At 39.4% G+C, this 25,022-nt stretch overlaps 20 non-coding genes across 20 annotated transcripts; all 20 read right to left on the bottom strand.

Annotated features, from left to right (window-relative positions):
• Positions 1 to 328: 328 nt before the first annotated feature.
• LOC140028973 (5S ribosomal RNA) lies at positions 329 to 447 on the bottom strand. Its single transcript, XR_011832878.1, has one exon. It is a non-coding gene; the product is annotated as a 5S ribosomal RNA (ribosomal RNA).
• Positions 448 to 1,582: 1,135 nt separating this feature from the next.
• LOC140028962 (5S ribosomal RNA) lies at positions 1,583 to 1,701 on the bottom strand. The gene has a single exon (XR_011832867.1). It is a non-coding gene; the product is annotated as a 5S ribosomal RNA (ribosomal RNA).
• Positions 1,702 to 2,836: 1,135 nt separating this feature from the next.
• On the bottom strand, positions 2,837 to 2,955 carry LOC140028951 (5S ribosomal RNA). The gene has a single exon (XR_011832856.1). It is a non-coding gene; the product is annotated as a 5S ribosomal RNA (ribosomal RNA).
• Positions 2,956 to 4,090: 1,135 nt separating this feature from the next.
• LOC140028940 (5S ribosomal RNA) lies at positions 4,091 to 4,209 on the bottom strand. The gene has a single exon (XR_011832845.1). It is a non-coding gene; the product is annotated as a 5S ribosomal RNA (ribosomal RNA).
• A 1,135-nt stretch (positions 4,210 to 5,344) lies between these two features.
• LOC140028929 (5S ribosomal RNA) lies at positions 5,345 to 5,463 on the bottom strand. The gene has a single exon (XR_011832834.1). It is a non-coding gene; the product is annotated as a 5S ribosomal RNA (ribosomal RNA).
• Positions 5,464 to 6,598: 1,135 nt separating this feature from the next.
• LOC140028918 (5S ribosomal RNA) lies at positions 6,599 to 6,717 on the bottom strand. Its single transcript, XR_011832823.1, has one exon. It is a non-coding gene; the product is annotated as a 5S ribosomal RNA (ribosomal RNA).
• Positions 6,718 to 7,852: 1,135 nt separating this feature from the next.
• Positions 7,853 to 7,971, bottom strand: LOC140028907 (5S ribosomal RNA). The gene has a single exon (XR_011832812.1). It is a non-coding gene; the product is annotated as a 5S ribosomal RNA (ribosomal RNA).
• Positions 7,972 to 9,106: 1,135 nt separating this feature from the next.
• LOC140028895 (5S ribosomal RNA) lies at positions 9,107 to 9,225 on the bottom strand. The gene has a single exon (XR_011832800.1). It is a non-coding gene; the product is annotated as a 5S ribosomal RNA (ribosomal RNA).
• A 1,135-nt stretch (positions 9,226 to 10,360) lies between these two features.
• On the bottom strand, positions 10,361 to 10,479 carry LOC140028884 (5S ribosomal RNA). Its single transcript, XR_011832789.1, has one exon. It is a non-coding gene; the product is annotated as a 5S ribosomal RNA (ribosomal RNA).
• A 1,135-nt stretch (positions 10,480 to 11,614) lies between these two features.
• Positions 11,615 to 11,733, bottom strand: LOC140028873 (5S ribosomal RNA). The gene has a single exon (XR_011832778.1). It is a non-coding gene; the product is annotated as a 5S ribosomal RNA (ribosomal RNA).
• A 1,135-nt stretch (positions 11,734 to 12,868) lies between these two features.
• Positions 12,869 to 12,987, bottom strand: LOC140028862 (5S ribosomal RNA). Its single transcript, XR_011832767.1, has one exon. It is a non-coding gene; the product is annotated as a 5S ribosomal RNA (ribosomal RNA).
• A 1,135-nt stretch (positions 12,988 to 14,122) lies between these two features.
• LOC140028851 (5S ribosomal RNA) lies at positions 14,123 to 14,241 on the bottom strand. Its single transcript, XR_011832756.1, has one exon. It is a non-coding gene; the product is annotated as a 5S ribosomal RNA (ribosomal RNA).
• A 1,135-nt stretch (positions 14,242 to 15,376) lies between these two features.
• On the bottom strand, positions 15,377 to 15,495 carry LOC140028839 (5S ribosomal RNA). The gene has a single exon (XR_011832744.1). It is a non-coding gene; the product is annotated as a 5S ribosomal RNA (ribosomal RNA).
• Positions 15,496 to 16,630: 1,135 nt separating this feature from the next.
• On the bottom strand, positions 16,631 to 16,749 carry LOC140028828 (5S ribosomal RNA). Its single transcript, XR_011832733.1, has one exon. It is a non-coding gene; the product is annotated as a 5S ribosomal RNA (ribosomal RNA).
• A 1,135-nt stretch (positions 16,750 to 17,884) lies between these two features.
• Positions 17,885 to 18,003, bottom strand: LOC140028817 (5S ribosomal RNA). Its single transcript, XR_011832722.1, has one exon. It is a non-coding gene; the product is annotated as a 5S ribosomal RNA (ribosomal RNA).
• A 1,135-nt stretch (positions 18,004 to 19,138) lies between these two features.
• LOC140028806 (5S ribosomal RNA) lies at positions 19,139 to 19,257 on the bottom strand. Its single transcript, XR_011832711.1, has one exon. It is a non-coding gene; the product is annotated as a 5S ribosomal RNA (ribosomal RNA).
• Positions 19,258 to 20,392: 1,135 nt separating this feature from the next.
• Positions 20,393 to 20,511, bottom strand: LOC140028795 (5S ribosomal RNA). Its single transcript, XR_011832700.1, has one exon. It is a non-coding gene; the product is annotated as a 5S ribosomal RNA (ribosomal RNA).
• A 1,135-nt stretch (positions 20,512 to 21,646) lies between these two features.
• Positions 21,647 to 21,765, bottom strand: LOC140028783 (5S ribosomal RNA). Its single transcript, XR_011832688.1, has one exon. It is a non-coding gene; the product is annotated as a 5S ribosomal RNA (ribosomal RNA).
• A 1,135-nt stretch (positions 21,766 to 22,900) lies between these two features.
• LOC140028772 (5S ribosomal RNA) lies at positions 22,901 to 23,019 on the bottom strand. The gene has a single exon (XR_011832677.1). It is a non-coding gene; the product is annotated as a 5S ribosomal RNA (ribosomal RNA).
• Positions 23,020 to 24,154: 1,135 nt separating this feature from the next.
• Positions 24,155 to 24,273, bottom strand: LOC140028761 (5S ribosomal RNA). Its single transcript, XR_011832666.1, has one exon. It is a non-coding gene; the product is annotated as a 5S ribosomal RNA (ribosomal RNA).
• Between the last annotated feature and the right edge of the window lie 749 nt (positions 24,274 to 25,022).

The raw sequence follows: 25,022 nt of genomic DNA, 5'->3' as shown, positions 1-25,022 counted from the left end.
CTTTTCGGGTTCATCGGGTCCAACCCGATTCTGACCCGAATTCCCGAAACCTCAACCCAAACCCATTAATTTCGTGTTAGGTTCGTGTCGTGTTTTCAGGTCGTGTCGAAAATTGCCACCCCTAGTTGCGGTGATACATTTGCGCCGACAAATTTGAGCGACGATCCGGGCTTTGATCGAGCCGTACCGTTCCTGATTTGTCTCGCGCCTTCAGATCCTCCTTCACGCTTCGACAAGAAGCAAAATATTAAGCAATCGTTCCGACGGAGCTAAATTACTACAGGATAAAGAACGAATAGGAAATTTGGATTTCGAAACAAAAAAGAGAGGGGTGCAACACGAGGACTTCCCAGGGGGTCACCCATCCTAGTACTACTCTCGCCCAAGCACGCTTAACTTCGGAGTTCTGATGGGATCCGGTGCATTAGTGCTGGTATGATCGCACCCGCCATGTTCCTTTCGATTTATTCTTTTAAACTACCCCGTCCTGCGAAGCAGTGTGGCTTTTCTAGACCGAAATTCATTTTAAGCGTCAATTCAAGCATTTTCCTCTTATCCTTTTATTTATTTACTTTATATTTTTTTTTGTTATTGATTTGCACCCTGTTTTTTTCCCTCATCCCGCAACTCTAAATTATCATGAAATCAATCCTTCACGCTTGCAGTTAGGGGTGGCAATTCGGGTCCAAATCAGGTTGGCGGGTCGGGTTCGGGTCAACAGACCCGCCAGAAAATCTGTTGACCCGAACCCCGACCCGCCAACCCGTGACGGGTCAGGTATGCTGACCCGAACCCGAAAATTTCAGGTTTACGGGGCGGCGGGTCGACCCGAAATGACCCGAAACTTAATTTTAATTTATTAATTTATCACTGTAATTTCTAATAAAATCAATTTCTCACAAAACTAATTACATAATCAAGTAATAAAAATTTAAATAAATGATTCCAAATCAAATCTAAAATAAATTAAACACCGTAAAAGTGTTTTATCCCAAGCAAAATATAAAATAAATTAAAACAATACAAAAGTGAAAAATAATATAATATATTATTTGTCCAAGTATAATAATTTCAACTTCACACAAATTAAATAAATTCGTTTAGGATTAAGTAATTAATGCCTTTGAAAAAAAGAATAACTTAGTTTAGTTAGATAAAATTATTTTTATGTTTATTAAATTATTTTTAATTCGTAAACGGGTCATATCGGGTCATATCAGGTCACCACGGGTTGACCCGAAATCGACCGGTTTTCTTTTCGGGTTCATCGGGTCCAACCCGATTCTGACCCGAATTCCCGAAACCTCAACCCAAACCCATTAATTTCGTGTTAGGTTCGTGTCGTGTTTTCAGGTCGTGTCGAAAATTGCCACCCCTAGTTGCGGTGATACATTTGCGCCGACAAATTTGAGCGACGATCCGGGCTTTGATCGAGCCGTACCGTTCCTGATTTGTCTCGCGCCTTCAGATCCTCCTTCACGCTTCGACAAGAAGCAAAATATTAAGCAATCGTTCCGACGGAGCTAAATTACTACAGGATAAAGAACGAATAGGAAATTTGGATTTCGAAACAAAAAAGAGAGGGGTGCAACACGAGGACTTCCCAGGGGGTCACCCATCCTAGTACTACTCTCGCCCAAGCACGCTTAACTTCGGAGTTCTGATGGGATCCGGTGCATTAGTGCTGGTATGATCGCACCCGCCATGTTCCTTTCGCTTTATTCTTTTAAACTACCCCGTCCTGCGAAGCAGTGTGGCTTTTCTAGACCGAAATTCATTTTAAGCGTCAATTCAAGCATTTTCCTCTTATCCTTTTATTTATTTACTTTATATTTTTTTTTGTTATTGATTTGCACCCTGTTTTTTTCCCTCATCCCGCAACTCTAAATTATCATGAAATCAATCCTTCACGCTTGCAGTTAGGGGTGGCAATTCGGGTCCAAATCAGGTTGGCGGGTCGGGTTCGGGTCAACAGACCCGCCAGAAAATCTGTTGACCCGAACCCCGACCCGCCAACCCGTGACGGGTCAGGTATGCTGACCCGAACCCGAAAATTTCAGGTTTACGGGGCGGCGGGTCGACCCGAAATGACCCGAAACTTAATTTTAATTTATTAATTTATCACTGTAATTTCTAATAAAATCAATTTCTCACAAAACTAATTACATAATCAAGTAATAAAAATTTAAATAAATGATTCCAAATCAAATCTAAAATAAATTAAACACCGTAAAAGTGTTTTATCCCAAGCAAAATATAAAATAAATTAAAACAATACAAAAGTGAAAAATAATATAATATATTATTTGTCCAAGTATAATAATTTCAACTTCACACAAATTAAATAAATTCGTTTAGGATTAAGTAATTAATGCCTTTGAAAAAAAGAATAACTTAGTTTAGTTAGATAAAATTATTTTTATGTTTATTAAATTATTTTTAATTCGTAAACGGGTCATATCGGGTCATATCAGGTCACCACGGGTTGACCCGAAATCGACCGGTTTTCTTTTCGGGTTCATCGGGTCCAACCCGATTCTGACCCGAATTCCCGAAACCTCAACCCAAACCCATTAATTTCGTGTTAGGTTCGTGTCGTGTTTTCAGGTCGTGTCGAAAATTGCCACCCCTAGTTGCGGTGATACATTTGCGCCGACAAATTTGAGCGACGATCCGGGCTTTGATCGAGCCGTACCGTTCCTGATTTGTCTCGCGCCTTCAGATCCTCCTTCACGCTTCGACAAGAAGCAAAATATTAAGCAATCGTTCCGACGGAGCTAAATTACTACAGGATAAAGAACGAATAGGAAATTTGGATTTCGAAACAAAAAAGAGAGGGGTGCAACACGAGGACTTCCCAGGGGGTCACCCATCCTAGTACTACTCTCGCCCAAGCACGCTTAACTTCGGAGTTCTGATGGGATCCGGTGCATTAGTGCTGGTATGATCGCACCCGCCATGTTCCTTTCGCTTTATTCTTTTAAACTACCCCGTCCTGCGAAGCAGTGTGGCTTTTCTAGACCGAAATTCATTTTAAGCGTCAATTCAAGCATTTTCCTCTTATCCTTTTATTTATTTACTTTATATTTTTTTTTGTTATTGATTTGCACCCTGTTTTTTTCCCTCATCCCGCAACTCTAAATTATCATGAAATCAATCCTTCACGCTTGCAGTTAGGGGTGGCAATTCGGGTCCAAATCAGGTTGGCGGGTCGGGTTCGGGTCAACAGACCCGCCAGAAAATCTGTTGACCCGAACCCCGACCCGCCAACCCGTGACGGGTCAGGTATGCTGACCCGAACCCGAAAATTTCAGGTTTACGGGGCGGCGGGTCGACCCGAAATGACCCGAAACTTAATTTTAATTTATTAATTTATCACTGTAATTTCTAATAAAATCAATTTCTCACAAAACTAATTACATAATCAAGTAATAAAAATTTAAATAAATGATTCCAAATCAAATCTAAAATAAATTAAACACCGTAAAAGTGTTTTATCCCAAGCAAAATATAAAATAAATTAAAACAATACAAAAGTGAAAAATAATATAATATATTATTTGTCCAAGTATAATAATTTCAACTTCACACAAATTAAATAAATTCGTTTAGGATTAAGTAATTAATGCCTTTGAAAAAAAGAATAACTTAGTTTAGTTAGATAAAATTATTTTTATGTTTATTAAATTATTTTTAATTCGTAAACGGGTCATATCGGGTCATATCAGGTCACCACGGGTTGACCCGAAATCGACCGGTTTTCTTTTCGGGTTCATCGGGTCCAACCCGATTCTGACCCGAATTCCCGAAACCTCAACCCAAACCCATTAATTTCGTGTTAGGTTCGTGTCGTGTTTTCAGGTCGTGTCGAAAATTGCCACCCCTAGTTGCGGTGATACATTTGCGCCGACAAATTTGAGCGACGATCCGGGCTTTGATCGAGCCGTACCGTTCCTGATTTGTCTCGCGCCTTCAGATCCTCCTTCACGCTTCGACAAGAAGCAAAATATTAAGCAATCGTTCCGACGGAGCTAAATTACTACAGGATAAAGAACGAATAGGAAATTTGGATTTCGAAACAAAAAAGAGAGGGGTGCAACACGAGGACTTCCCAGGGGGTCACCCATCCTAGTACTACTCTCGCCCAAGCACGCTTAACTTCGGAGTTCTGATGGGATCCGGTGCATTAGTGCTGGTATGATCGCACCCGCCATGTTCCTTTCGCTTTATTCTTTTAAACTACCCCGTCCTGCGAAGCAGTGTGGCTTTTCTAGACCGAAATTCATTTTAAGCGTCAATTCAAGCATTTTCCTCTTATCCTTTTATTTATTTACTTTATATTTTTTTTTGTTATTGATTTGCACCCTGTTTTTTTCCCTCATCCCGCAACTCTAAATTATCATGAAATCAATCCTTCACGCTTGCAGTTAGGGGTGGCAATTCGGGTCCAAATCAGGTTGGCGGGTCGGGTTCGGGTCAACAGACCCGCCAGAAAATCTGTTGACCCGAACCCCGACCCGCCAACCCGTGACGGGTCAGGTATGCTGACCCGAACCCGAAAATTTCAGGTTTACGGGGCGGCGGGTCGACCCGAAATGACCCGAAACTTAATTTTAATTTATTAATTTATCACTGTAATTTCTAATAAAATCAATTTCTCACAAAACTAATTACATAATCAAGTAATAAAAATTTAAATAAATGATTCCAAATCAAATCTAAAATAAATTAAACACCGTAAAAGTGTTTTATCCCAAGCAAAATATAAAATAAATTAAAACAATACAAAAGTGAAAAATAATATAATATATTATTTGTCCAAGTATAATAATTTCAACTTCACACAAATTAAATAAATTCGTTTAGGATTAAGTAATTAATGCCTTTGAAAAAAAGAATAACTTAGTTTAGTTAGATAAAATTATTTTTATGTTTATTAAATTATTTTTAATTCGTAAACGGGTCATATCGGGTCATATCAGGTCACCACGGGTTGACCCGAAATCGACCGGTTTTCTTTTCGGGTTCATCGGGTCCAACCCGATTCTGACCCGAATTCCCGAAACCTCAACCCAAACCCATTAATTTCGTGTTAGGTTCGTGTCGTGTTTTCAGGTCGTGTCGAAAATTGCCACCCCTAGTTGCGGTGATACATTTGCGCCGACAAATTTGAGCGACGATCCGGGCTTTGATCGAGCCGTACCGTTCCTGATTTGTCTCGCGCCTTCAGATCCTCCTTCACGCTTCGACAAGAAGCAAAATATTAAGCAATCGTTCCGACGGAGCTAAATTACTACAGGATAAAGAACGAATAGGAAATTTGGATTTCGAAACAAAAAAGAGAGGGGTGCAACACGAGGACTTCCCAGGGGGTCACCCATCCTAGTACTACTCTCGCCCAAGCACGCTTAACTTCGGAGTTCTGATGGGATCCGGTGCATTAGTGCTGGTATGATCGCACCCGCCATGTTCCTTTCGCTTTATTCTTTTAAACTACCCCGTCCTGCGAAGCAGTGTGGCTTTTCTAGACCGAAATTCATTTTAAGCGTCAATTCAAGCATTTTCCTCTTATCCTTTTATTTATTTACTTTATATTTTTTTTTGTTATTGATTTGCACCCTGTTTTTTTCCCTCATCCCGCAACTCTAAATTATCATGAAATCAATCCTTCACGCTTGCAGTTAGGGGTGGCAATTCGGGTCCAAATCAGGTTGGCGGGTCGGGTTCGGGTCAACAGACCCGCCAGAAAATCTGTTGACCCGAACCCCGACCCGCCAACCCGTGACGGGTCAGGTATGCTGACCCGAACCCGAAAATTTCAGGTTTACGGGGCGGCGGGTCGACCCGAAATGACCCGAAACTTAATTTTAATTTATTAATTTATCACTGTAATTTCTAATAAAATCAATTTCTCACAAAACTAATTACATAATCAAGTAATAAAAATTTAAATAAATGATTCCAAATCAAATCTAAAATAAATTAAACACCGTAAAAGTGTTTTATCCCAAGCAAAATATAAAATAAATTAAAACAATACAAAAGTGAAAAATAATATAATATATTATTTGTCCAAGTATAATAATTTCAACTTCACACAAATTAAATAAATTCGTTTAGGATTAAGTAATTAATGCCTTTGAAAAAAAGAATAACTTAGTTTAGTTAGATAAAATTATTTTTATGTTTATTAAATTATTTTTAATTCGTAAACGGGTCATATCGGGTCATATCAGGTCACCACGGGTTGACCCGAAATCGACCGGTTTTCTTTTCGGGTTCATCGGGTCCAACCCGATTCTGACCCGAATTCCCGAAACCTCAACCCAAACCCATTAATTTCGTGTTAGGTTCGTGTCGTGTTTTCAGGTCGTGTCGAAAATTGCCACCCCTAGTTGCGGTGATACATTTGCGCCGACAAATTTGAGCGACGATCCGGGCTTTGATCGAGCCGTACCGTTCCTGATTTGTCTCGCGCCTTCAGATCCTCCTTCACGCTTCGACAAGAAGCAAAATATTAAGCAATCGTTCCGACGGAGCTAAATTACTACAGGATAAAGAACGAATAGGAAATTTGGATTTCGAAACAAAAAAGAGAGGGGTGCAACACGAGGACTTCCCAGGGGGTCACCCATCCTAGTACTACTCTCGCCCAAGCACGCTTAACTTCGGAGTTCTGATGGGATCCGGTGCATTAGTGCTGGTATGATCGCACCCGCCATGTTCCTTTCGCTTTATTCTTTTAAACTACCCCGTCCTGCGAAGCAGTGTGGCTTTTCTAGACCGAAATTCATTTTAAGCGTCAATTCAAGCATTTTCCTCTTATCCTTTTATTTATTTACTTTATATTTTTTTTTGTTATTGATTTGCACCCTGTTTTTTTCCCTCATCCCGCAACTCTAAATTATCATGAAATCAATCCTTCACGCTTGCAGTTAGGGGTGGCAATTCGGGTCCAAATCAGGTTGGCGGGTCGGGTTCGGGTCAACAGACCCGCCAGAAAATCTGTTGACCCGAACCCCGACCCGCCAACCCGTGACGGGTCAGGTATGCTGACCCGAACCCGAAAATTTCAGGTTTACGGGGCGGCGGGTCGACCCGAAATGACCCGAAACTTAATTTTAATTTATTAATTTATCACTGTAATTTCTAATAAAATCAATTTCTCACAAAACTAATTACATAATCAAGTAATAAAAATTTAAATAAATGATTCCAAATCAAATCTAAAATAAATTAAACACCGTAAAAGTGTTTTATCCCAAGCAAAATATAAAATAAATTAAAACAATACAAAAGTGAAAAATAATATAATATATTATTTGTCCAAGTATAATAATTTCAACTTCACACAAATTAAATAAATTCGTTTAGGATTAAGTAATTAATGCCTTTGAAAAAAAGAATAACTTAGTTTAGTTAGATAAAATTATTTTTATGTTTATTAAATTATTTTTAATTCGTAAACGGGTCATATCGGGTCATATCAGGTCACCACGGGTTGACCCGAAATCGACCGGTTTTCTTTTCGGGTTCATCGGGTCCAACCCGATTCTGACCCGAATTCCCGAAACCTCAACCCAAACCCATTAATTTCGTGTTAGGTTCGTGTCGTGTTTTCAGGTCGTGTCGAAAATTGCCACCCCTAGTTGCGGTGATACATTTGCGCCGACAAATTTGAGCGACGATCCGGGCTTTGATCGAGCCGTACCGTTCCTGATTTGTCTCGCGCCTTCAGATCCTCCTTCACGCTTCGACAAGAAGCAAAATATTAAGCAATCGTTCCGACGGAGCTAAATTACTACAGGATAAAGAACGAATAGGAAATTTGGATTTCGAAACAAAAAAGAGAGGGGTGCAACACGAGGACTTCCCAGGGGGTCACCCATCCTAGTACTACTCTCGCCCAAGCACGCTTAACTTCGGAGTTCTGATGGGATCCGGTGCATTAGTGCTGGTATGATCGCACCCGCCATGTTCCTTTCGCTTTATTCTTTTAAACTACCCCGTCCTGCGAAGCAGTGTGGCTTTTCTAGACCGAAATTCATTTTAAGCGTCAATTCAAGCATTTTCCTCTTATCCTTTTATTTATTTACTTTATATTTTTTTTTGTTATTGATTTGCACCCTGTTTTTTTCCCTCATCCCGCAACTCTAAATTATCATGAAATCAATCCTTCACGCTTGCAGTTAGGGGTGGCAATTCGGGTCCAAATCAGGTTGGCGGGTCGGGTTCGGGTCAACAGACCCGCCAGAAAATCTGTTGACCCGAACCCCGACCCGCCAACCCGTGACGGGTCAGGTATGCTGACCCGAACCCGAAAATTTCAGGTTTACGGGGCGGCGGGTCGACCCGAAATGACCCGAAACTTAATTTTAATTTATTAATTTATCACTGTAATTTCTAATAAAATCAATTTCTCACAAAACTAATTACATAATCAAATAATAAAAATTTAAATAAATGATTCCAAATCAAATCTAAAATAAATTAAACACCGTAAAAGTGTTTTATCCCAAGCAAAATATAAAATAAATTAAAACAATACAAAAGTGAAAAATAATATAATATATTATTTGTCCAAGTATAATAATTTCAACTTCACACAAATTAAATAAATTCGTTTAGGATTAAGTAATTAATGCCTTTGAAAAAAAGAATAACTTAGTTTAGTTAGATAAAATTATTTTTATGTTTATTAAATTATTTTTAATTCGTAAACGGGTCATATCGGGTCATATCAGGTCACCACGGGTTGACCCGAAATCGACCGGTTTTCTTTTCGGGTTCATCGGGTCCAACCCGATTCTGACCCGAATTCCCGAAACCTCAACCCAAACCCATTAATTTCGTGTTAGGTTCGTGTCGTGTTTTCAGGTCGTGTCGAAAATTGCCACCCCTAGTTGCGGTGATACATTTGCGCCGACAAATTTGAGCGACGATCCGGGCTTTGATCGAGCCGTACCGTTCCTGATTTGTCTCGCGCCTTCAGATCCTCCTTCACGCTTCGACAAGAAGCAAAATATTAAGCAATCGTTCCGACGGAGCTAAATTACTACAGGATAAAGAACGAATAGGAAATTTGGATTTCGAAACAAAAAAGAGAGGGGTGCAACACGAGGACTTCCCAGGGGGTCACCCATCCTAGTACTACTCTCGCCCAAGCACGCTTAACTTCGGAGTTCTGATGGGATCCGGTGCATTAGTGCTGGTATGATCGCACCCGCCATGTTCCTTTCGATTTATTCTTTTAAACTACCCCGTCCTGCGAAGCAGTGTGGCTTTTCTAGACCGAAATTCATTTTAAGCGTCAATTCAAGCATTTTCCTCTTATCCTTTTATTTATTTACTTTATATTTTTTTTTGTTATTGATTTGCACCCTGTTTTTTTCCCTCATCCCGCAACTCTAAATTATCATGAAATCAATCCTTCACGCTTGCAGTTAGGGGTGGCAATTCGGGTCCAAATCAGGTTGGCGGGTCGGGTTCGGGTCAACAGACCCGCCAGAAAATCTGTTGACCCGAACCCCGACCCGCCAACCCGTGACGGGTCAGGTATGCTGACCCGAACCCGAAAATTTCAGGTTTACGGGGCGGCGGGTCGACCCGAAATGACCCGAAACTTAATTTTAATTTATTAATTTATCACTGTAATTTCTAATAAAATCAATTTCTCACAAAACTAATTACATAATCAAGTAATAAAAATTTAAATAAATGATTCCAAATCAAATCTAAAATAAATTAAACACCGTAAAAGTGTTTTATCCCAAGCAAAATATAAAATAAATTAAAACAATACAAAAGTGAAAAATAATATAATATATTATTTGTCCAAGTATAATAATTTCAACTTCACACAAATTAAATAAATTCGTTTAGGATTAAGTAATTAATGCCTTTGAAAAAAAGAATAACTTAGTTTAGTTAGATAAAATTATTTTTATGTTTATTAAATTATTTTTAATTCGTAAACGGGTCATATCGGGTCATATCAGGTCACCACGGGTTGACCCGAAATCGACCGGTTTTCTTTTCGGGTTCATCGGGTCCAACCCGATTCTGACCCGAATTCCCGAAACCTCAACCCAAACCCATTAATTTCGTGTTAGGTTCGTGTCGTGTTTTCAGGTCGTGTCGAAAATTGCCACCCCTAGTTGCGGTGATACATTTGCGCCGACAAATTTGAGCGACGATCCGGGCTTTGATCGAGCCGTACCGTTCCTGATTTGTCTCGCGCCTTCAGATCCTCCTTCACGCTTCGACAAGAAGCAAAATATTAAGCAATCGTTCCGACGGAGCTAAATTACTACAGGATAAAGAACGAATAGGAAATTTGGATTTCGAAACAAAAAAGAGAGGGGTGCAACACGAGGACTTCCCAGGGGGTCACCCATCCTAGTACTACTCTCGCCCAAGCACGCTTAACTTCGGAGTTCTGATGGGATCCGGTGCATTAGTGCTGGTATGATCGCACCCGCCATGTTCCTTTCGCTTTATTCTTTTAAACTACCCCGTCCTGCGAAGCAGTGTGGCTTTTCTAGACCGAAATTCATTTTAAGCGTCAATTCAAGCATTTTCCTCTTATCCTTTTATTTATTTACTTTATATTTTTTTTTGTTATTGATTTGCACCCTGTTTTTTTCCCTCATCCCGCAACTCTAAATTATCATGAAATCAATCCTTCACGCTTGCAGTTAGGGGTGGCAATTCGGGTCCAAATCAGGTTGGCGGGTCGGGTTCGGGTCAACAGACCCGCCAGAAAATCTGTTGACCCGAACCCCGACCCGCCAACCCGTGACGGGTCAGGTATGCTGACCCGAACCCGAAAATTTCAGGTTTACGGGGCGGCGGGTCGACCCGAAATGACCCGAAACTTAATTTTAATTTATTAATTTATCACTGTAATTTCTAATAAAATCAATTTCTCACAAAACTAATTACATAATCAAGTAATAAAAATTTAAATAAATGATTCCAAATCAAATCTAAAATAAATTAAACACCGTAAAAGTGTTTTATCCCAAGCAAAATATAAAATAAATTAAAACAATACAAAAGTGAAAAATAATATAATATATTATTTGTCCAAGTATAATAATTTCAACTTCACACAAATTAAATAAATTCGTTTAGGATTAAGTAATTAATGCCTTTGAAAAAAAGAATAACTTAGTTTAGTTAGATAAAATTATTTTTATGTTTATTAAATTATTTTTAATTCGTAAACGGGTCATATCGGGTCATATCAGGTCACCACGGGTTGACCCGAAATCGACCGGTTTTCTTTTCGGGTTCATCGGGTCCAACCCGATTCTGACCCGAATTCCCGAAACCTCAACCCAAACCCATTAATTTCGTGTTAGGTTCGTGTCGTGTTTTCAGGTCGTGTCGAAAATTGCCACCCCTAGTTGCGGTGATACATTTGCGCCGACAAATTTGAGCGACGATCCGGGCTTTGATCGAGCCGTACCGTTCCTGATTTGTCTCGCGCCTTCAGATCCTCCTTCACGCTTCGACAAGAAGCAAAATATTAAGCAATCGTTCCGACGGAGCTAAATTACTACAGGATAAAGAACGAATAGGAAATTTGGATTTCGAAACAAAAAAGAGAGGGGTGCAACACGAGGACTTCCCAGGGGGTCACCCATCCTAGTACTACTCTCGCCCAAGCACGCTTAACTTCGGAGTTCTGATGGGATCCGGTGCATTAGTGCTGGTATGATCGCACCCGCCATGTTCCTTTCGCTTTATTCTTTTAAACTACCCCGTCCTGCGAAGCAGTGTGGCTTTTCTAGACCGAAATTCATTTTAAGCGTCAATTCAAGCATTTTCCTCTTATCCTTTTATTTATTTACTTTATATTTTTTTTTGTTATTGATTTGCACCCTGTTTTTTTCCCTCATCCCGCAACTCTAAATTATCATGAAATCAATCCTTCACGCTTGCAGTTAGGGGTGGCAATTCGGGTCCAAATCAGGTTGGCGGGTCGGGTTCGGGTCAACAGACCCGCCAGAAAATCTGTTGACCCGAACCCCGACCCGCCAACCCGTGACGGGTCAGGTATGCTGACCCGAACCCGAAAATTTCAGGTTTACGGGGCGGCGGGTCGACCCGAAATGACCCGAAACTTAATTTTAATTTATTAATTTATCACTGTAATTTCTAATAAAATCAATTTCTCACAAAACTAATTACATAATCAAGTAATAAAAATTTAAATAAATGATTCCAAATCAAATCTAAAATAAATTAAACACCGTAAAAGTGTTTTATCCCAAGCAAAATATAAAATAAATTAAAACAATACAAAAGTGAAAAATAATATAATATATTATTTGTCCAAGTATAATAATTTCAACTTCACACAAATTAAATAAATTCGTTTAGGATTAAGTAATTAATGCCTTTGAAAAAAAGAATAACTTAGTTTAGTTAGATAAAATTATTTTTATGTTTATTAAATTATTTTTAATTCGTAAACGGGTCATATCGGGTCATATCAGGTCACCACGGGTTGACCCGAAATCGACCGGTTTTCTTTTCGGGTTCATCGGGTCCAACCCGATTCTGACCCGAATTCCCGAAACCTCAACCCAAACCCATTAATTTCGTGTTAGGTTCGTGTCGTGTTTTCAGGTCGTGTCGAAAATTGCCACCCCTAGTTGCGGTGATACATTTGCGCCGACAAATTTGAGCGACGATCCGGGCTTTGATCGAGCCGTACCGTTCCTGATTTGTCTCGCGCCTTCAGATCCTCCTTCACGCTTCGACAAGAAGCAAAATATTAAGCAATCGTTCCGACGGAGCTAAATTACTACAGGATAAAGAACGAATAGGAAATTTGGATTTCGAAACAAAAAAGAGAGGGGTGCAACACGAGGACTTCCCAGGGGGTCACCCATCCTAGTACTACTCTCGCCCAAGCACGCTTAACTTCGGAGTTCTGATGGGATCCGGTGCATTAGTGCTGGTATGATCGCACCCGCCATGTTCCTTTCGCTTTATTCTTTTAAACTACCCCGTCCTGCGAAGCAGTGTGGCTTTTCTAGACCGAAATTCATTTTAAGCGTCAATTCAAGCATTTTCCTCTTATCCTTTTATTTATTTACTTTATATTTTTTTTTGTTATTGATTTGCACCCTGTTTTTTTCCCTCATCCCGCAACTCTAAATTATCATGAAATCAATCCTTCACGCTTGCAGTTAGGGGTGGCAATTCGGGTCCAAATCAGGTTGGCGGGTCGGGTTCGGGTCAACAGACCCGCCAGAAAATCTGTTGACCCGAACCCCGACCCGCCAACCCGTGACGGGTCAGGTATGCTGACCCGAACCCGAAAATTTCAGGTTTACGGGGCGGCGGGTCGACCCGAAATGACCCGAAACTTAATTTTAATTTATTAATTTATCACTGTAATTTCTAATAAAATCAATTTCTCACAAAACTAATTACATAATCAAATAATAAAAATTTAAATAAATGATTCCAAATCAAATCTAAAATAAATTAAACACCGTAAAAGTGTTTTATCCCAAGCAAAATATAAAATAAATTAAAACAATACAAAAGTGAAAAATAATATAATATATTATTTGTCCAAGTATAATAATTTCAACTTCACACAAATTAAATAAATTCGTTTAGGATTAAGTAATTAATGCCTTTGAAAAAAAGAATAACTTAGTTTAGTTAGATAAAATTATTTTTATGTTTATTAAATTATTTTTAATTCGTAAACGGGTCATATCGGGTCATATCAGGTCACCACGGGTTGACCCGAAATCGACCGGTTTTCTTTTCGGGTTCATCGGGTCCAACCCGATTCTGACCCGAATTCCCGAAACCTCAACCCAAACCCATTAATTTCGTGTTAGGTTCGTGTCGTGTTTTCAGGTCGTGTCGAAAATTGCCACCCCTAGTTGCGGTGATACATTTGCGCCGACAAATTTGAGCGACGATCCGGGCTTTGATCGAGCCGTACCGTTCCTGATTTGTCTCGCGCCTTCAGATCCTCCTTCACGCTTCGACAAGAAGCAAAATATTAAGCAATCGTTCCGACGGAGCTAAATTACTACAGGATAAAGAACGAATAGGAAATTTGGATTTCGAAACAAAAAAGAGAGGGGTGCAACACGAGGACTTCCCAGGGGGTCACCCATCCTAGTACTACTCTCGCCCAAGCACGCTTAACTTCGGAGTTCTGATGGGATCCGGTGCATTAGTGCTGGTATGATCGCACCCGCCATGTTCCTTTCGATTTATTCTTTTAAACTACCCCGTCCTGCGAAGCAGTGTGGCTTTTCTAGACCGAAATTCATTTTAAGCGTCAATTCAAGCATTTTCCTCTTATCCTTTTATTTATTTACTTTATATTTTTTTTTGTTATTGATTTGCACCCTGTTTTTTTCCCTCATCCCGCAACTCTAAATTATCATGAAATCAATCCTTCACGCTTGCAGTTAGGGGTGGCAATTCGGGTCCAAATCAGGTTGGCGGGTCGGGTTCGGGTCAACAGACCCGCCAGAAAATCTGTTGACCCGAACCCCGACCCGCCAACCCGTGACGGGTCAGGTATGCTGACCCGAACCCGAAAATTTCAGGTTTACGGGGCGGCGGGTCGACCCGAAATGACCCGAAACTTAATTTTAATTTATTAATTTATCACTGTAATTTCTAATAAAATCAATTTCTCACAAAACTAATTACATAATCAAGTAATAAAAATTTAAATAAATGATTCCAAATCAAATCTAAAATAAATTAAACACCGTAAAAGTGTTTTATCCCAAGCAAAATATAAAATAAATTAAAACAATACAAAAGTGAAAAATAATATAATATATTATTTGTCCAAGTATAATAATTTCAACTTCACACAAATTAAATAAATTCGTTTAGGATTAAGTAATTAATGCCTTTGAAAAAAAGAATAACTTAGTTTAGTTAGATAAAATTATTTTTATGTTTATTAAATTATTTTTAATTCGTAAACGGGTCATATCGGGTCATATCAGGTCACCACGGGTTGACCCGAAATCGACCGGTTTTCTTTTCGGGTTCATCGGGTCCAACCCGATTCTGACCCGAATTCCCGAAACCTCAACCCAAACCCATTAATTTCGTGTTAGGTTCGTGTCGTGTTTTCAGGTCGTGTCGAAAATTGCCACCCCTAGTTGCGGTGATACATTTGCGCCGACAAATTTGAGCGACGATCCGGGCTTTGATCGAGCCGTACCGTTCCTGATTTGTCTCGCGCCTTCAGATCCTCCTTCACGCTTCGACAAGAAGCAAAATATTAAGCAATCGTTCCGACGGAGCTAAATTACTACAGGATAAAGAACGAATAGGAAATTTGGATTTCGAAACAAAAAAGAGAGGGGTGCAACACGAGGACTTCCCAGGGGGTCACCCATCCTAGTACTACTCTCGCCCAAGCACGCTTAACTTCGGAGTTCTGATGGGATCCGGTGCATTAGTGCTGGTATGATCGCACCCGCCATGTTCCTTTCGCTTTATTCTTTTAAACTACCCCGTCCTGCGAAGCAGTGTGGCTTTTCTAGACCGAAATTCATTTTAAGCGTCAATTCAAGCATTTTCCTCTTATCCTTTTATTTATTTACTTTATATTTTTTTTTGTTATTGATTTGCACCCTGTTTTTTTCCCTCATCCCGCAACTCTAAATTATCATGAAATCAATCCTTCACGCTTGCAGTTAGGGGTGGCAATTCGGGTCCAAATCAGGTTGGCGGGTCGGGTTCGGGTCAACAGACCCGCCAGAAAATCTGTTGACCCGAACCCCGACCCGCCAACCCGTGACGGGTCAGGTATGCTGACCCGAACCCGAAAATTTCAGGTTTACGGGGCGGCGGGTCGACCCGAAATGACCCGAAACTTAATTTTAATTTATTAATTTATCACTGTAATTTCTAATAAAATCAATTTCTCACAAAACTAATTACATAATCAAGTAATAAAAATTTAAATAAATGATTCCAAATCAAATCTAAAATAAATTAAACACCGTAAAAGTGTTTTATCCCAAGCAAAATATAAAATAAATTAAAACAATACAAAAGTGAAAAATAATATAATATATTATTTGTCCAAGTATAATAATTTCAACTTCACACAAATTAAATAAATTCGTTTAGGATTAAGTAATTAATGCCTTTGAAAAAAAGAATAACTTAGTTTAGTTAGATAAAATTATTTTTATGTTTATTAAATTATTTTTAATTCGTAAACGGGTCATATCGGGTCATATCAGGTCACCACGGGTTGACCCGAAATCGACCGGTTTTCTTTTCGGGTTCATCGGGTCCAACCCGATTCTGACCCGAATTCCCGAAACCTCAACCCAAACCCATTAATTTCGTGTTAGGTTCGTGTCGTGTTTTCAGGTCGTGTCGAAAATTGCCACCCCTAGTTGCGGTGATACATTTGCGCCGACAAATTTGAGCGACGATCCGGGCTTTGATCGAGCCGTACCGTTCCTGATTTGTCTCGCGCCTTCAGATCCTCCTTCACGCTTCGACAAGAAGCAAAATATTAAGCAATCGTTCCGACGGAGCTAAATTACTACAGGATAAAGAACGAATAGGAAATTTGGATTTCGAAACAAAAAAGAGAGGGGTGCAACACGAGGACTTCCCAGGGGGTCACCCATCCTAGTACTACTCTCGCCCAAGCACGCTTAACTTCGGAGTTCTGATGGGATCCGGTGCATTAGTGCTGGTATGATCGCACCCGCCATGTTCCTTTCGCTTTATTCTTTTAAACTACCCCGTCCTGCGAAGCAGTGTGGCTTTTCTAGACCGAAATTCATTTTAAGCGTCAATTCAAGCATTTTCCTCTTATCCTTTTATTTATTTACTTTATATTTTTTTTTGTTATTGATTTGCACCCTGTTTTTTTCCCTCATCCCGCAACTCTAAATTATCATGAAATCAATCCTTCACGCTTGCAGTTAGGGGTGGCAATTCGGGTCCAAATCAGGTTGGCGGGTCGGGTTCGGGTCAACAGACCCGCCAGAAAATCTGTTGACCCGAACCCCGACCCGCCAACCCGTGACGGGTCAGGTATGCTGACCCGAACCCGAAAATTTCAGGTTTACGGGGCGGCGGGTCGACCCGAAATGACCCGAAACTTAATTTTAATTTATTAATTTATCACTGTAATTTCTAATAAAATCAATTTCTCACAAAACTAATTACATAATCAAGTAATAAAAATTTAAATAAATGATTCCAAATCAAATCTAAAATAAATTAAACACCGTAAAAGTGTTTTATCCCAAGCAAAATATAAAATAAATTAAAACAATACAAAAGTGAAAAATAATATAATATATTATTTGTCCAAGTATAATAATTTCAACTTCACACAAATTAAATAAATTCGTTTAGGATTAAGTAATTAATGCCTTTGAAAAAAAGAATAACTTAGTTTAGTTAGATAAAATTATTTTTATGTTTATTAAATTATTTTTAATTCGTAAACGGGTCATATCGGGTCATATCAGGTCACCACGGGTTGACCCGAAATCGACCGGTTTTCTTTTCGGGTTCATCGGGTCCAACCCGATTCTGACCCGAATTCCCGAAACCTCAACCCAAACCCATTAATTTCGTGTTAGGTTCGTGTCGTGTTTTCAGGTCGTGTCGAAAATTGCCACCCCTAGTTGCGGTGATACATTTGCGCCGACAAATTTGAGCGACGATCCGGGCTTTGATCGAGCCGTACCGTTCCTGATTTGTCTCGCGCCTTCAGATCCTCCTTCACGCTTCGACAAGAAGCAAAATATTAAGCAATCGTTCCGACGGAGCTAAATTACTACAGGATAAAGAACGAATAGGAAATTTGGATTTCGAAACAAAAAAGAGAGGGGTGCAACACGAGGACTTCCCAGGGGGTCACCCATCCTAGTACTACTCTCGCCCAAGCACGCTTAACTTCGGAGTTCTGATGGGATCCGGTGCATTAGTGCTGGTATGATCGCACCCGCCATGTTCCTTTCGCTTTATTCTTTTAAACTACCCCGTCCTGCGAAGCAGTGTGGCTTTTCTAGACCGAAATTCATTTTAAGCGTCAATTCAAGCATTTTCCTCTTATCCTTTTATTTATTTACTTTATATTTTTTTTTGTTATTGATTTGCACCCTGTTTTTTTCCCTCATCCCGCAACTCTAAATTATCATGAAATCAATCCTTCACGCTTGCAGTTAGGGGTGGCAATTCGGGTCCAAATCAGGTTGGCGGGTCGGGTTCGGGTCAACAGACCCGCCAGAAAATCTGTTGACCCGAACCCCGACCCGCCAACCCGTGACGGGTCAGGTATGCTGACCCGAACCCGAAAATTTCAGGTTTACGGGGCGGCGGGTCGACCCGAAATGACCCGAAACTTAATTTTAATTTATTAATTTATCACTGTAATTTCTAATAAAATCAATTTCTCACAAAACTAATTACATAATCAAGTAATAAAAATTTAAATAAATGATTCCAAATCAAATCTAAAATAAATTAAACACCGTAAAAGTGTTTTATCCCAAGCAAAATATAAAATAAATTAAAACAATACAAAAGTGAAAAATAATATAATATATTATTTGTCCAAGTATAATAATTTCAACTTCACACAAATTAAATAAATTCGTTTAGGATTAAGTAATTAATGCCTTTGAAAAAAAGAATAACTTAGTTTAGTTAGATAAAATTATTTTTATGTTTATTAAATTATTTTTAATTCGTAAACGGGTCATATCGGGTCATATCAGGTCACCACGGGTTGACCCGAAATCGACCGGTTTTCTTTTCGGGTTCATCGGGTCCAACCCGATTCTGACCCGAATTCCCGAAACCTCAACCCAAACCCATTAATTTCGTGTTAGGTTCGTGTCGTGTTTTCAGGTCGTGTCGAAAATTGCCACCCCTAGTTGCGGTGATACATTTGCGCCGACAAATTTGAGCGACGATCCGGGCTTTGATCGAGCCGTACCGTTCCTGATTTGTCTCGCGCCTTCAGATCCTCCTTCACGCTTCGACAAGAAGCAAAATATTAAGCAATCGTTCCGACGGAGCTAAATTACTACAGGATAAAGAACGAATAGGAAATTTGGATTTCGAAACAAAAAAGAGAGGGGTGCAACACGAGGACTTCCCAGGGGGTCACCCATCCTAGTACTACTCTCGCCCAAGCACGCTTAACTTCGGAGTTCTGATGGGATCCGGTGCATTAGTGCTGGTATGATCGCACCCGCCATGTTCCTTTCGCTTTATTCTTTTAAACTACCCCGTCCTGCGAAGCAGTGTGGCTTTTCTAGACCGAAATTCATTTTAAGCGTCAATTCAAGCATTTTCCTCTTATCCTTTTATTTATTTACTTTATATTTTTTTTTGTTATTTATTTGCACCCTGTTTTTTTCCCTCATCCCGCAACTCTAAATTATCATGAAATCAATCCTTCACGCTTGCAGTTAGGGGTGGCAATTCGGGTCCAAATCAGGTTGGCGGGTCGGGTTCGGGTCAACAGACCCGCCAGAAAATCTGTTGACCCGAACCCCGACCCGCCAACCCGTGACGGGTCAGGTATGCTGACCCGAACCCGAAAATTTCAGGTTTACGGGGCGGCGGGTCGACCCGAAATGACCCGAAACTTAATTTTAATTTATTAATTTATCACTGTAATTTCTAATAAAATCAATTTCTCACAAAACTAATTACATAATCAAGTAATAAAAATTTAAATAAATGATTCCAAATCAAATCTAAAATAAATTAAACACCGTAAAAGTGTTTTATCCCAAGCAAAATATAAAATAAATTAAAACAATACAAAAGTGAAAAATAATATAATATATTATTTGTCCAAGTATAATAATTTCAACTTCACACAAATTAAATAAATTCGTTTAGGATTAAGTAATTAATGCCTTTGAAAAAAAGAATAACTTAGTTTAGTTAGATAAAATTATTTTTATGTTTATTAAATTATTTTTAATTCGTAAACGGGTCATATCGGGTCATATCAGGTCACCACGGGTTGACCCGAAATCGACCGGTTTTCTTTTCGGGTTCATCGGGTCCAACCCGATTCTGACCCGAATTCCCGAAACCTCAACCCAAACCCATTAATTTCGTGTTAGGTTCGTGTCGTGTTTTCAGGTCGTGTCGAAAATTGCCACCCCTAGTTGCGGTGATACATTTGCGCCGACAAATTTGAGCGACGATCCGGGCTTTGATCGAGCCGTACCGTTCCTGATTTGTCTCGCGCCTTCAGATCCTCCTTCACGCTTCGACAAGAAGCAAAATATTAAGCAATCGTTCCGACGGAGCTAAATTACTACAGGATAAAGAACGAATAGGAAATTTGGATTTCGAAACAAAAAAGAGAGGGGTGCAACACGAGGACTTCCCAGGGGGTCACCCATCCTAGTACTACTCTCGCCCAAGCACGCTTAACTTCGGAGTTCTGATGGGATCCGGTGCATTAGTGCTGGTATGATCGCACCCGCCATGTTCCTTTCGCTTTATTCTTTTAAACTACCCCGTCCTGCGAAGCAGTGTGGCTTTTCTAGACCGAAATTCATTTTAAGCGTCAATTCAAGCATTTTCCTCTTATCCTTTTATTTATTTACTTTATATTTTTTTTTGTTATTGATTTGCACCCTGTTTTTTTCCCTCATCCCGCAACTCTAAATTATCATGAAATCAATCCTTCACGCTTGCAGTTAGGGGTGGCAATTCGGGTCCAAATCAGGTTGGCGGGTCGGGTTCGGGTCAACAGACCCGCCAGAAAATCTGTTGACCCGAACCCCGACCCGCCAACCCGTGACGGGTCAGGTATGCTGACCCGAACCCGAAAATTTCAGGTTTACGGGGCGGCGGGTCGACCCGAAATGACCCGAAACTTAATTTTAATTTATTAATTTATCACTGTAATTTCTAATAAAATCAATTTCTCACAAAACTAATTACATAATCAAGTAATAAAAATTTAAATAAATGATTCCAAATCAAATCTAAAATAAATTAAACACCGTAAAAGTGTTTTATCCCAAGCAAAATATAAAATAAATTAAAACAATACAAAAGTGAAAAATAATATAATATATTATTTGTCCAAGTATAATAATTTCAACTTCACACAAATTAAATAAATTCGTTTAGGATTAAGTAATTAATGCCTTTGAAAAAAAGAATAACTTAGTTTAGTTAGATAAAATTATTTTTATGTTTATTAAATTATTTTTAATTCGTAAACGGGTCATATCGGGTCATATCAGGTCACCACGGGTTGACCCGAAATCGACCGGTTTTCTTTTCGGGTTCATCGGGTCCAACCCGATTCTGACCCGAATTCCCGAAACCTCAACCCAAACCCATTAATTTCGTGTTAGGTTCGTGTCGTGTTTTCAGGTCGTGTCGAAAATTGCCACCCCTAGTTGCGGTGATACATTTGCGCCGACAAATTTGAGCGACGATCCGGGCTTTGATCGAGCCGTACCGTTCCTGATTTGTCTCGCGCCTTCAGATCCTCCTTCACGCTTCGACAAGAAGCAAAATATTAAGCAATCGTTCCGACGGAGCTAAATTACTACAGGATAAAGAACGAATAGGAAATTTGGATTTCGAAACAAAAAAGAGAGGGGTGCAACACGAGGACTTCCCAGGGGGTCACCCATCCTAGTACTACTCTCGCCCAAGCACGCTTAACTTCGGAGTTCTGATGGGATCCGGTGCATTAGTGCTGGTATGATCGCACCCGCCATGTTCCTTTCGCTTTATTCTTTTAAACTACCCCGTCCTGCGAAGCAGTGTGGCTTTTCTAGACCGAAATTCATTTTAAGCGTCAATTCAAGCATTTTCCTCTTATCCTTTTATTTATTTACTTTATATTTTTTTTTGTTATTGATTTGCACCCTGTTTTTTTCCCTCATCCCGCAACTCTAAATTATCATGAAATCAATCCTTCACGCTTGCAGTTAGGGGTGGCAATTCGGGTCCAAATCAGGTTGGCGGGTCGGGTTCGGGTCAACAGACCCGCCAGAAAATCTGTTGACCCGAACCCCGACCCGCCAACCCGTGACGGGTCAGGTATGCTGACCCGAACCCGAAAATTTCAGGTTTACGGGGCGGCGGGTCGACCCGAAATGACCCGAAACTTAATTTTAATTTATTAATTTATCACTGTAATTTCTAATAAAATCAATTTCTCACAAAACTAATTACATAATCAAGTAATAAAAATTTAAATAAATGATTCCAAATCAAATCTAAAATAAATTAAACACCGTAAAAGTGTTTTATCCCAAGCAAAATATAAAATAAATTAAAACAATACAAAAGTGAAAAATAATATAATATATTATTTGTCCAAGTATAATAATTTCAACTTCACACAAATTAAATAAATTCCTTTAGGATTAAGTAATTAATGCCTTTGAAAAAAAGAATAACTTAGTTTAGTTAGATAAAATTATTTTTATGTTTATTAAATTATTTTTAATTCGTAAACGGGTCATATCGGGTCATATCAGGTCACCACGGGTTGACCCGAAATCGACCGGTTTTCTTTTCGGGTTCATCGGGTCCAACCCGATTCTGACCCGAATTCCCGAAACCTCAACCCAAACCCATTAATTTCGTGTTAGGTTCGTGTCGTGTTTTCAGGTCGTGTCGAAAATTGCCACCCCTAGTTGCGGTGATACATTTGCGCCGACAAATTTGAGCGACGATCCGGGCTTTGATCGAGCCGTACCGTTCCTGATTTGTCTCGCGCCTTCAGATCCTCCTTCACGCTTCGACAAGAAGCAAAATATTAAGCAATCGTTCCGACGGAGCTAAATTACTACAGGATAAAGAACGAATAGGAAATTTGGATTTCGAAACAAAAAAGAGAGGGGTGCAACACGAGGACTTCCCAGGGGGTCACCCATCCTAGTACTACTCTCGCCCAAGCACGCTTAACTTCGGAGTTCTGATGGGATCCGGTGCATTAGTGCTGGTATGATCGCACCCGCCATGTTCCTTTCGCTTTATTCTTTTAAACTACCCCGTCCTGCGAAGCAGTGTGGCTTTTCTAGACCGAAATTCATTTTAAGCGTCAATTCAAGCATTTTCCTCTTATCCTTTTATTTATTTACTTTATATTTTTTTTTGTTATTGATTTGCACCCTGTTTTTTTCCCTCATCCCGCAACTCTAAATTATCATGAAATCAATCCTTCACGCTTGCAGTTAGGGGTGGCAATTCGGGTCCAAATCAGGTTGGCGGGTCGGGTTCGGGTCAACAGACCCGCCAGAAAATCTGTTGACCCGAACCCCGACCCGCCAACCCGTGACGGGTCAGGTATGCTGACCCGAACCCGAAAATTTCAGGTTTACGGGGCGGCGGGTCGACCCGAAATGACCCGAAACTTAATTTTAATTTATTAATTTATCACTGTAATTTCTAATAAAATCAATTTCTCACAAAACTAATTACATAATCAAGTAATAAAAATTTAAATAAATGATTCCAAATCAAATCTAAAATAAATTAAACACCGTAAAAGTGTTTTATCCCAAGCAAAATATAAAATAAATTAAAACAATACAAAAGTGAAAAATAATATAATATATTATTTGTCCAAGTATAATAATTTCAACTTCACACAAATTAAATAAATTCGTTTAGGATTAAGTAATTAATGCCTTTGAAAAAAAGAATAACTTAGTTTAGTTAGATAAAATTATTTTTATGTTTATTAAATTATTTTTAATTCGTAAACGGGTCATATCGGGTCATATCAGGTCACCACGGGTTGACCCGAAATCGACCGGTTTTCTTTTCGGGTTCATCGGGTCCAACCCGATTCTGACCCGAATTCCCGAAACCTCAACCCAAACCCATTAATTTCGTGTTAGGTTCGTGTCGTGTTTTCAGGTCGTGTCGAAAATTGCCACCCCTAGTTGCGGTGATACATTTGCGCCGACAAATTTGAGCGACGATCCGGGCTTTGATCGAGCCGTACCGTTCCTGATTTGTCTCGCGCCTTCAGATCCTCCTTCACGCTTCGACAAGAAGCAAAATATTAAGCAATCGTTCCGACGGAGCTAAATTACTACAGGATAAAGAACGAATAGGAAATTTGGATTTCGAAACAAAAAAGAGAGGGGTGCAACACGAGGACTTCCCAGGGGGTCACCCATCCTAGTACTACTCTCGCCCAAGCACGCTTAACTTCGGAGTTCTGATGGGATCCGGTGCATTAGTGCTGGTATGATCGCACCCGCCATGTTCCTTTCGCTTTATTCTTTTAAACTACCCCGTCCTGCGAAGCAGTGTGGCTTTTCTAGACCGAAATTCATTTTAAGCGTCAATTCAAGCATTTTCCTCTTATCCTTTTATTTATTTACTTTATATTTTTTTTTGTTATTGATTTGCACCCTGTTTTTTTCCCTCATCCCGCAACTCTAAATTATCATGAAATCAATCCTTCACGCTTGCAGTTAGGGGTGGCAATTCGGGTCCAAATCAGGTTGGCGGGTCGGGTTCGGGTCAACAGACCCGCCAGAAAATCTGTTGACCCGAACCCCGACCCGCCAACCCGTGACGGGTCAGGTATGCTGACCCGAACCCGAAAATTTCAGGTTTACGGGGCGGCGGGTCGACCCGAAATGACCCGAAACTTAATTTTAATTTATTAATTTATCACTGTAATTTCTAATAAAATCAATTTCTCACAAAACTAATTACATAATCAAGTAATAAAAATTTAAATAAATGATTCCAAATCAAATCTAAAATAAATTAAACACCGTAAAAGTGTTTTATCCCAAGCAAAATATAAAATAAATTAAAACAATACAAAAGTGAAAAATAATATAATATATTATTTGTCCAAGTATAATAATTTCAACTTCACACAAATTAAATAAATTCGTTTAGGATTAAGTAATTAATGCCTTTGAAAAAAAGAATAACTTAGTTTAGTTAGATAAAATTATTTTTATGTTTATTAAATTATTTTTAATTCGTAA

The sequence above is a fragment of the Coffea arabica genome, chromosome 11e (genome assembly GCF_036785885.1).
Source record: "Coffea arabica cultivar ET-39 chromosome 11e, Coffea Arabica ET-39 HiFi, whole genome shotgun sequence".
In the NCBI taxonomy this organism is placed as follows: Eukaryota; Viridiplantae; Streptophyta; class Magnoliopsida; order Gentianales; family Rubiaceae; genus Coffea; species Coffea arabica.
This window is presented reverse-complemented; position numbering and strand designations above follow the sequence as displayed.